We start from the raw sequence: 12,053 nt of genomic DNA, 5'->3' as shown, positions 1-12,053 counted from the left end.
CGGGGCCATGGGCGGTACCGGCGCCTGCGCGGCTCCGCCCACAGGGTCGGGTGATCGCTAGTGCGCAGGCGCCAGACGAGGAGCCGCACAGGAGTGGACCAGGAGGGAGGAGAGGCGGCGGGCCTAATGCCCGCTGGAGGAGGCGGGGTCGGAATTGAAGGGGCGGAGCTGAGGTTTCCCAGGGCGGGCTGTGGTGGAGGGTAGGAACCATCCGATGAGCCCAGGACTCCTGGCTCTGTGTGGTGAGGGTGGAGCCTGCTTTGGTTGTAGAGGGGAGGGTCCCAGTGCTCCGGAGCTGAAGAGTGCTCCTGGTTCGCATCCCTCCTGCCGGCCACTCATTTGTCATTCCTAGTTCCGCAGAGGGCCATTGGTCTCTGGACGCCCCTTGTGTGAGGTTGTGAGAACACATTTTCCTGCTTATTCATGCATCTCTCTGCCAGACGTTGTTGGCACCCGGGCCACAGATGTCTGCCACATTCATAGGAAAGCCCCAAATATTAGCCAACTTAATTCAGAGCTCCCTCTTCAAGTAATGATGACCATGGCGAGGGAATGTAAGGAAGGTTGAATGTTTAGAATTCTTTTTGTTTGTTTGTTTGGCGGAGGAAGATTCGCCCTGAGGTAACACCCATGCCAATCTTCCTCTATTTTTATGTGGGTGGCTGCCACAGCATGCCCCACACGAGTGGTGTAGGTTTGTGACCAGGAACTGAACCCGGCCCACAAAAGAGGCACACACCAAACTTAACCGCTAGGCCACCAGCCAGCCCAAGAAATCTCTTCATTTGCTTTTTTAAGAGACCCAAATAGAATAATCAATATAGAAACTGAAAGAACAATATATAGGAGGTTGGATGTTTTCCAAACACGACTTTATACATGTTAGTGTGTAAGAATAGAGGAAAAACATAGCTAAGAGTTTAACAAATGGGAAGGGAGGTGGGGAACTTAGCCATTACACGTTCTACCTGAATTCAATTGTGGGACTGAGTATAAAATAAATGTAAATTTGTCACCAGCTTTCATATATACGGGAAAACAACCAGTTAAAATATGTAATGATGTTATAGACTCTATTCAGAAAAAACACGTAGTGCCTAGGCATATATTCTTTAAATTGTAAAAGTCACCTGAAGAACTGTTTTAAAAGCTAAAGAGGGACACAAAAGAATACTCAAACAAATGGGACAATATCCCCAGATCTGAGGTAGGATGACTCAGTTATCATAAAGATGTTAAATTTTCCTAAGGTAAATTATGCTTTCAACACATGATCAGTGATGGGTCATGTCGTGAGATAAAGGTACGTTTGATGCAATTATGTGCACTATTTTCCCCACGACATAATCTTACCAAGACACCAGGAGGACTTTATTTTGAGTAGACAAGGTTATTTTAACATTTATGTGGAAGTATAAACAATCAAAAATAGTGTGCAAGTTTTCAAAACTTAAGGGCAATGAAGAATGACTTACTTCAACAGATATTTACAAATATGTTGTTATTTATTAGTTTATTTTTATTGTCTTTTCTCTGACTAAAATACAAGACGGAGTCAACCTCAGGTAGCCTTGATGTTACATAATTGCCTCTGATTTTTTTTTTTTTTTTCGGGAAGTGCCCCGCGGAGAGGGCTTTTCCACAGCTGGCTCCCAGTCCGGGTAAATAAGCAATGGGTTGAAAATGGGACTTTTTCAGGGAGCTTTGACAGGTCCAATGGTGACAACGCTCTAGTTTGGGACTTTTCAACCCCATCCGCCAATCCATGAGTTTGCACTGTGAGACTGTTTCCTTCAGCAGAGCCTACCTGCGCCCGCATTCCCCTCATCAAACCTCAGCCTGCCTACCTGCATGGCCTCATGCCCTGCCCTTGCCCAGAGCCTTGAGAGCCAACTCCAGATATTCAGGATAAGAGTCCTTTCCTGTCCCACAGAGCGAGCCTCGGCAACCCTCTCTGCCTTGGCCTTCCAGGCTGGCGACCAGGACAAAGGAGTCCATGACAGGCTCACGGTTTCCCCTTCCATCCTTCCTCAGTGGATGTGATGAGTCTCAGGTCACACACAGCTTAGGAGGTAAATAATGGACTGAAAGATACGTCATAAGACAATATCCAGAATGAAGCACAGAAAGATAAACAGATGGAAAATACAGATAAAGTAAGACACATAGAGGATGGTATGGAAAGGACTGGACAATATTTCATTGGAGTTTCAGAAGAAGAGAAGAGAGAGAATGAAGCAAAAGCAATATTTGAAGAGATACTAGCTGAGAACAAACACCTGGCGGAGAAAAGTGAAAGAAATCTACACCTAAGCATGTCTTAGGAAAACTGTGGAGAACCAAAGAGAAATGGAAAATTCTAAAGCTTTCAGGGGATCAAAGCAAATTACCTCCACAGTAGCAATAATTAGCCTGAGAGTTGACTTCTCAACAGTAACAAGATAGAAACCAGAAGAAAATGAAATACGTTCTTCTCTGTGCTGGAAGAAAATAATCCCTGGTGGAAAAATCCTGTGCCCTGCCTATGCTTGAGGAATGAAGACGAAAAACGATAACTTTAGGGGCTGGCCGGCAGGCATAGTGGTTAAGTTCCTGTGCTCGTCGGATTCAGCGGCCCAGGGTTGCAGGTTCAGATCCCGGGCACGGACATAGCACCGCCTTTCAAGACAGCCTGTGGCCGCATCCCACATAAAGTAGAGGAAGATTGGCACTGACATTAGCTCAGCGACAATCTTCCTCAGACAAAAAGAGGAAGATTGGCAACAGATGTTAGCTCAGGGCCAGTCTTCCTCAAAACAAAGACAAAGAAAAAGAAAAGAAACAAGATATCTTTACAAAAAAAGAAAAACCTGAGAGCACTTGTCACCAGCAAAACAGTACTTAAGGGAAATACTACCAGATTCCTCAGGCAGAAGAAAAATTTTAAAATGAACGAAAAGTAATCAATTGGCAATATATGTGGGCAGATCTGAGTGAATACTGCCTTATGTTGTTTACAATGTGGAGAGACTTAAAACATATCAAAATAATGCGTAGAAATCAGTAGCTGATACATGGAGGTAAAGTTTTCTAACTTTGTGCTTTGCGTGGGGAGATATGGAAAGTACCACATCAGATGAGGATTTCCATAAATCGAGAAAGCATCTTGTAATCTCTACTGAAACCACCGATGATAGTACACACGCATAAAACTTGGAAGAGAATGAAGGAGGAGTAGGAAATGGAAAAAGAAAATAACGGATTCAAAATAAGACAAGAAAGTAGAGAAAAGGGAACACAGATCAGGATGGCAGGACAAATGGAGCTCACCTATTAAGATGACAGCTTTACATCCAAATATATCAGCAAGGACGTTAAATGTAAACGGGCTAAATGCGCCAATTAACAGATGAGGATTGTCAGACTAGATAAAAATACAAGGTTTGATAATATTTTCTTCACGAGAGAAATCCTCCATTTCAGTTTGGATAGAGGTTGGAAGTAAAAGGACGGGGAAAACTGTATTGTGCAAATAACTAACGGAAGCTGTTGCAGCTAAATTAATAGCAAACCAAATCGACTTACAGACGAAAAGTATGAGAAATAAAGAGGGATACTTCATGATAAGTATGATAATGATAAGACGTTCAATTCACTAGGAATATCAAGTCATAATGTTTTACGTGCATTAACATCCACTAGAAATGTCTAATGGCAACTGGACAGAACGTCCAGGAGAAAGATAAGTACAAATCCGCAATCCTAGTGGAAGGTACTTAATGCCGTTTTCTCAGTAACTGACAGGACAAGCAGAAAACGATTTGTAACCGCAGGCCCTCCAGGACCAGGTCAACTGACCCCTGTCTTATCAACAGAGTGATTCAGAATTGTCTTTCAGGAAAAATGCAAAGTCGGGCAGCCAGAGCATGTGTAAAACAAGAAATCCTGACCTGAAATGACCTGGGATCTAAAGATCCTCCTCGCCACGGAACCCAAGGACCAGGACACCACCAGAACTTGAAAGTCAGACTCTTATCAGAAGTGAGGGGGTCCCTCACTTGGGAAGATCTGCCGTTAAAATTCCTTCTCCACCTCATCTAAAATGTTTAGGCCCCCATCCTAAATGTTTAGAACCCTGTCATAAATGTTTACAACCTCATCATAACTGCTTGAAGCCCGCCAATCAAAACCTGTCCCACCAGCGTTTCCATGTGGCAGCCTGTTCTCCCTAGCCTCTTATGTTTCGCCCCAGATCCTGAATCGGGCAGACAGATCTGAGGGCACACCGCCCCCTGTCTCCCTGCAGATCGATCTTGCAGAAAAAAAGCTGATTTCTTCCCCCAAAAGCTGATGCCATAAATAATTAGCTCGTTTATGCGCACTGCGCAGAGAACCCAAATTTTGTGCAGTAACAGAATCAGTAAGGAAATTAAAGGTTTTTCTAATTGCAAACATGACCTGGTGGAGATGCACAGAGCACTGCTGCCAAGAACTGAGGAATACATATTCTTTTGAGGGAAGCAGGAGGAGTGCGTAGGAAAGCGCGGGAAGGGGGGCTTCGTGGGGACGGAAATGTTTTATGTCTTTTATTTTTTATTGAGGTCACATCGCTTAATAAAATTATATAAATTCCAGGTTACCTCTTTACAACCCACCAACCAACCGTGAGAAGAGATGTTCTTTCTTGACCTGAGTGGAAGATTCTCCCCATTTTCTTTTGAACACTTTTCTGTCCAAAATGGTGGGTTTTCTTCAATATTTCTAAGCCGGCAAAGCTTAATATTTAGGGATGTAAGCTTAGTCGGTGAAACTAAAAAGTGATTATTATGAAAGTCAGGATAGTGGTGAACTTTGAGAGGGAGGAAGAAGATTATGATGAAGAGGCGCCAGGTGTGGCGCTTCAAGATTGCTGGCAAGTTTGATTTCTTCATGTGCATGGCAGTTCCAGGCTTTCTTTGTGATAAATCATTGAGCTGTGCAATCTGTGTGGTCCTGATATATATCACAATACCACAACTATATCCAAGCGTGCTTATGTGTGGGGGCTCCGGGATTGGAGGTGGCCTTGTCTTTCTGTACTGCACCGGGGCAGGTAAAGCGCAGGCTCCGGCTTTGATCTTTTCACTTCCCGACCCTGAGAACACAAGTCGCCCGTCCTACCAAAGGAAGGTAAAGGCTTTATCGTTCCCTTGGAACTGCCCCAGGAGGTCAATCCTATGATGCCCCCTGAAGTAGGGGGGGTAAACCGGCCAGAGGGGTAGCAGCAGAGGCACAGGGAGACGTAAGGAAGGTAAGTCCTGATGATTGCGCTAGAGCGAACCAGGAGAGCAGTGCCGCCCAGAGAAGTGGCATGCCTGGGAGCTGCTCCCCATCGTGCCCTGGAACAGAGAAGGAGGGGCATTCGGTGCTCTCCATCGCACTCCGAAGAACATCCAAAACCTTTCCAAACATAACGAGGTCCTATGAGAACCTGACCCTGCCTACTTCCCAACGCACCTGCTCCCAAGCGCCAACCACCCTCATCCCTGCCGCAGCCATTCTGCCCTCCTATTCCTTCAACATGATAAGCTCACTTACTCAGTCAGAAGCCTTCTCTTCTCAGGCTGGGAAATAAAAAGCCAAGGGCCCTTGGGGCAGTTGAGGTGAGGGGTTTGTTCAGGGCCTCTGGGTGGTTGTGAAAGAGGGGAGGTGTAAAGAGGATTTGGGCCGGTTAGGGGAAGGCAGTGCCAACACCAAGAGGACCAAGAGTTGCAGAGTACAGGGGAGATCCAGACAGGGAAATTCCTTTTTTGAAATTTGCCCAAATTCCTTTCCAGAAGGATTGTGCAGATTCAATCTCCTTCAAACAGTGTGTGCCCTGCCCAACCCTCAACAGTGCCACCAGCGGTGATTTCCTTTTTAATAACAGTTGAATGCAATGGATCAGAAAGTGAGTATAAGCGCACCAATTTGCACACTTTTGCATACATTTCCACTAGAGTGGAAATCACTTTGCATCTTTATAGTTCACTTGTCTTTCATCTTCTCAAATTATGACTTTGCCCATTTGTCCCGGTCTAAGTTTTGCTTATCTACTTGTATAAAGTATTAGTGGACATATTACACATTTGTGATGACAAGGAAGATGTTTTATAATTACCTGATATCACCACTTTTTGGACAACTGTAATTGTTGAAATTCTAATTAGTCAAGTGAATTTCTGTGGTTGTTATACTCAATTCTATACTGGATGGAGACAAAGTCAACCTCACAAGCTTCTCCTGTAGATTTTATTAAAAAATTTTAATCCTCTAATTTCTCTACTCATCCAGAATACATTTTTTAGATTGTACAACATGAGAATTTTCTTTATGCTACCTCATTCTTTTGTTAATAAAAAGAAACTTTATTACATGAGGTAGTAAATGCACATGAGGATGACAACATTTTTAACGGTTTTTCATGGTTTGGGGACATCTGCTCGTAAGCTCAGGACTGAAATTTACAGTCTGAGATGATGAAATTTTCCCAAGTTCCATCACATTTATCATATTCGGGCTGTTGTACCACTCAGTCTTCCTCTGAGCCTGAGGTCCAGACAGCCAGTGCTGCCCGTTTGCTGGAGGCACACCCCTCAGCTGACAAATGGGAAAAGGGCTCTATCAGGCAACCCCCAAAAAGTTAATAACGACCAGTTAACATGCAATAAAACTTTCATTCAAATTGTATTCAAACACCATTGAGAAACCAAATGAAAATCTCATTGTTCTTGATGAGCTTCCTGTTGAAGGTTGACAAATGTCAAACTCAGCAGGCAGGAAAAGAGTCACTTTCCTACCATTCAGGAGGAATGGTAAAACCTCTTCGGGAAAGCTTTGTAAATATCTTATAAATGACCAGTCTGAATGACCTTTGATCAAATAGCTGTATTCGCAAACCTGAGCTAAAGTTTTGGGAGCAAAAGAAAAGGTACTTCTCTATTTTCGAAGAAATAGAGAAGACATTTGTGTTAGTCAGCGTCCTCCGAAGAAACAGAAGGAATAGGATGCATATACCTGTACATCTTTGTCTATGTATGAGAGAGAGAGAGAGACAGAGAAAGGGATTTATTATAAGGACTGGGCTCACACCACCATGGAGACTGATAAGTCTCAAGAACTGCAGTCAGCAAGCTGGAGGCCCAGGAGAGCTACTACTTCAGTTCAAGTCCAAAGGCAGGAAAGAACTCATGTCCCAGCTCAAGGCAGTCAGGCGGGAGGGGTTCCCTGTTACTCAAGGAAGGGTCAGGCTTTTTCTATTTAGGTCTTCAACGACTTGGATGAGGCCTCCCCACATTAGGCAGGGCGTTCTGCTTTACTCAGTCTACCCACTCATATGTTAACCTCACCCAGAAACATACTCAGAGACACACCCAGAATAACGTTTGGTCAAGTGTATGGGCACCCCATGGCCTGGTCAAGATAAGAGATGAAATTAACCATCACAACCTTCATGAGATGTCATATTTTCTCTGGTAGGGTTTGTAATTTAAAGAAAGCATTAAACACGAGTTTGTACAAGATAATGTGGAAATGAAAAGTCGATCAGATTTTTTTTAGTGAGGAAGATTGGTGCTAAGCTGACATCTGTGCCAATCTTCCTCTGTTTTGTATGTGGGAGTTCGCCACAGCATGGCTTGACAAGCAGCGTGTAGGTCTGCAGCCGGGATCCAAACCCACGAACCCCAGGCTGCCGAAGCAGACCACGTGAACTGAATTAGTGCACCACTGGGCCAGCCCCTGATTTTTCTTTTAACTTTTTATTAAGATTATGATAGTTTACAACCTTGTGAAATTTCAGTTGTACATTATTGTTAGTCATGTTGTAGGTGCACCACTTCACCCTTTGTGGCCTCCCCCCACGCCCCCTTTCCCCTGGTAACCACCAATCAACTCTCTTTGTCTCTATGTTTAACTTCCACCTCTGCCTGGAGTCATGCAGAGTTCGTCTTTCTCTGTCTGGCTTATTTCGCTATAACATAATACCTTCAAGGTCCATCCATGTTGTTGTGAATGGGACGATTTTATCTTTTTTGTGGCTGAGTAGTATTGCATTGTACATATATACCATATCTTCTTTGTCCAAGCGTCAGTTGATGGGAACTTAGGTTGCTTCCACGTCTTGGCTATTGTAAATCATGCTGAGATGAACATAGGGGTGCATGGGACTTTTGGAATTGCTGATATTAAGTTCTTTGGATAGATACCCAGTAGTGGGATGGCTGGGTCATAAGGTATTTCTATTTTTAATTTTTTGAGAAATCTCCATACTGTTTTCCATAGTGGCTGCACCAGTTTGCATTCCCACTAGCAGTGTATGAGGGTTCCTTTTTCTTCACAACCTCTCCAACATTTGTCACTTTTTGTTTTGGTTATTTTTGCCATTCTAACAGGTGTAAGGTGATATCTTAGTGTAGTTTTGATTTGCATTTCCCTGATGATTAGTGATGGTGTGCATCTTTTCATGTGTCTATTTGCCATCCGTATATCTTCTTTGGAGAAATGTCTGTTCATGTCCCCTGCCCATTCAGAGGGATGGCTTTCGGGTTGTTTGATTTTTTGTTGTTGAGCTGTGTGAGTTCTTTATACATATATTATGGACATTAACCCTTTGTCAGATAAATAACTTGTAGATATTTTTTCCCAGCTAGTGGGTTGTTTTTTTGTTTCAATCCTGTTTTCCCTTGCCTTGAAGAAGCTCTTTAGTCTGATGAAGTCCCATTTGTTTGTTCTTTCTATTGTTTCCCTCGTCTGAGGAGTTACGGTGTCCGAAAAGATTCTTTTGAAACTGAAGCCAAAGAGTGCACTGCCTATATTCTCTTCTAGAAGACTTATGGTTTCAGGCCTCAGCTTTAGGTCTTTGATCCATTTTGAGTTTATTTTGCTGAATGGTGAAAAGGAATGGTCGATTTTCATTCTTTTACACGTGGCTGTCCAGTTTTCCCAGCACCGTTTGTGGAAGAGACTTTCTCTTCTCCATTGTAGGCCCTTAGCTCCTTTGTCGAAGATTAGCTGTCCATCGATGTGTCATTTTATTTCCGGGCTTTCAATTCCATTCCATTGACCTGTGCACCTGTTTTTGTACCAGCTCCATGCTGTTTTGATTACTGTAGCTTTGTAGTATGCTTTGAAGTCAGGGATTGTGATGCCTCCAGCTTTGTTCTTCTTTCTCAGGAGTGCTTTACAATTCGGGGTCTTCTGTTGCCCCCTATGAATTTCAGGATTCTTTGTTCAATTTCTGTAAAGAATGACATTGGGATTCTGATTGGGATAGCGTTGAATCTGTAGATTGCTTTAGGTAGTATGGACATTTTAACGATGTTTATTCTTCCAATCCATGTGCATGGAATGTCTTTCCATCTCTTTATGTCGTCATCAGTTTCTTTCGAGAAAGGCTTGTAGTTTTCATTGTATAGATCTTTCACTTCCTTGGTTAAATTTATCCCAAGGTATTTGATTCTTTTTGTTGCGATTGTGAATGGGATTGAGTGCTTGAGTTCTTTTTCTGTTACTTCATTGTTAGCGTATAGGAATGCTACTGATTTATGCATGTTGATTTTATGCCCTGCAACTTTGCTGCAGCTGTTTATTATTTCTAATAGTTTTCCTATGGATTCTTTGGGGTTTTCTACATATGAGATCATGTCGTCTGCAAAAGTGAGAGTTTTACTTCTTCATTGCCTATTTGGATTCCTTTCATTTCTTTTTCCTGCCGAATTGCTCTGGCCAACACCTCCAGTATGATGGTGAAAAAGAGTGGTGACAGTGGGCACCCTTGTCTTGTTCCTGTTCTCAGAGGGATGGCTTTCAGCTTTTGTCTGTCGAGAATGATGTTGGCTGTGGGTTTGTCATATATGGTCTTTATTATGTTGAGGTACTTTCCTTCTATACCCATTTTGTTGGGGGTTTTTATCATAAATGGATGTTGGATCTCAGCCCCTGATTTTTCAACAGTATTTCCTGTAGGCACAGTTTTTCGAGGACATTTTCATTACGCATGTCAAAACCTTATAAATGTCAAATACATTTTGTCCCAGAAGATCCACATCCAGAAGTTTGTCCCTACATGGAAAACGTGGCTCAATATCCTGACCATCCCAGAAACTCATCTCATGGGGAAGGTAGCACAGCGATGAGTCCATGACCCTGAAATGGCCCAGTCTTATCACGGACCCAGCACTCAAAGCAGCTGACACGATGGCCTAGAACAGTATACGAGGGGAGGGAGCAAGTGTGGGTTCTGAGGGCCCCTGGGAGGCAAGGAGGCAGAAAGCAGATCAGGGCTGTATGGAAAAGGAGAAGGAAGCCAGATAGATCAGTGAAGGCTCTGGAGGAGGAGAAGGAGCCAGAGGTCTGTTACTGGGCACTGACCCCATACCAGTTGGTCAATTTTCTAATCAGGTCTTTTGCCTGTTGATACATTGGAGTCTCTTCTTTTTCTGACCAATACGGCGGAACATGCGTCTCCGAACTAACAGGTAAATGAAGCACAGAGACGGCTTTAGATTTGGGGGGGGCAGGTGTGAGAGCCTGAGTGAAGAGAGCACTGTCACCAGGATGCTGTAAGAATCCTGGCATTGCAGAAGCACAAAGAATCAAGCCATGACCTGCTGCATCTTAGCTTCTGCACCCCTGACTCCTCCTTCTTAGCTCCTTTCTTGCTGTCACTTGGTTCGCACACTCTTAAAATCTAAGCCATTCTTGGGGTTGTGGGGTGGCTCTCTTCTCAACCCATTCTCTGTCCTCAGGAGATCTCATCTACAGCAGGGACTCCCACGTTGAACCTCCCGCAAGGACTCCCAGCTCTCGGTCTCTCTTCATCCTTCAATTCCAGACTGTGTGTTCACTTAACTCGTGTTCACCTTCATTTTGAATTCTGTCGACATCTCAAAATTGATGCAGCATGAACTCCTTATCTTTCCTTCTTTTCTTCCCCAAACTGTTCTGTCCTTGTGTCTCTTTTCCCACTTGGGGGAACCACCATCCGTCCAGGCAGCAGCACTATCAAACTTGCAGGAGCCCCTCACTCCTCGACCTCCTGTCCTTCCCATAGTGGCTATTGCACATTCACTGCATGCCCTGACCGCCTGTGTTTCGCTTTCGTCCTCACCGCACCTGGAGGAGCTCCAGCATGCAGTCCACCCACCTGGACTCTAACAGCCTCCTTATGACTAAACGGCCTCCCTTTTTCTGATGACTCTCTGTTTTGATTCACTCTGCACACTGACACGCAAAGGATAGTTTGGGAAAGCAAACTGAGTCTTGTTACTCAAGGCCTTGAATTCTGCATGGAGTCTTCCACATCCCACCCAGGGTTGTTTGCTCTGTACTGCCTTTCCCCCTCATCTTACATCTTGAACGCCCTTCTCCAATCAGGCCACAATATGCATTCTGCCCTGAGGAGGCCTTATTGTTTCCCACTCCCGCTCCTCCCTGGTCCTTGAAACAGCTTCCTCTCTCTCCTGTGTAGCACATCAACTCTGGGGCAATACACAGTTCAGCCTACTGCTTCCTTTTCTGACCGACTGGCCTGAGGGACTCAACCAAGTCTTCAAGAGCCCTTTGCCAATTTCTCTGCCACAACACCACCCACGTGTGCCTTCTAGCAAAGCCAGACAGTGGGCAAGAGTGTTGGTGAATTCCTCAAGGGAATGTATTTCTGGAGACCTGCCAATGAAAGGTAGTATTTCATATGTAGGTAGGACCTATATACACACTTATTGAATCCCCACATATATCATGCTATATACTGAGCTATCTGATATTATTATACATGGAAGCTGGTGATAAATTTAGAGAGGAGAGATGAGACTTATATGTGTATATGTAAGAAGAATTAGGACATGTAGATTTATTAATTAGCATGGAGAAGTTACATACATGAACGTGATAAAGTTGTGGAACAAACAATTGGAGAGTTAGTGTGTTGTAAGATGCAGATGATGTACTTTGAACGGGCAGTAGAAAAGGCAGATTCATGTGGGCTGCTTTAGCGCAAGAATGGTGCAGGTAAGAGGGGAGATTTGAGTTGAAACATGAAGGACGATGATAAGAAG

This window comes from Equus caballus, chromosome X, assembly GCF_041296265.1.
Source record: "Equus caballus isolate H_3958 breed thoroughbred chromosome X, TB-T2T, whole genome shotgun sequence".
In the NCBI taxonomy this organism is placed as follows: domain Eukaryota; kingdom Metazoa; phylum Chordata; class Mammalia; order Perissodactyla; family Equidae; genus Equus; species Equus caballus.
The sequence above is the reverse complement of the archived record's forward strand: the minus strand, read 5'-3'. Positions refer to the sequence as shown.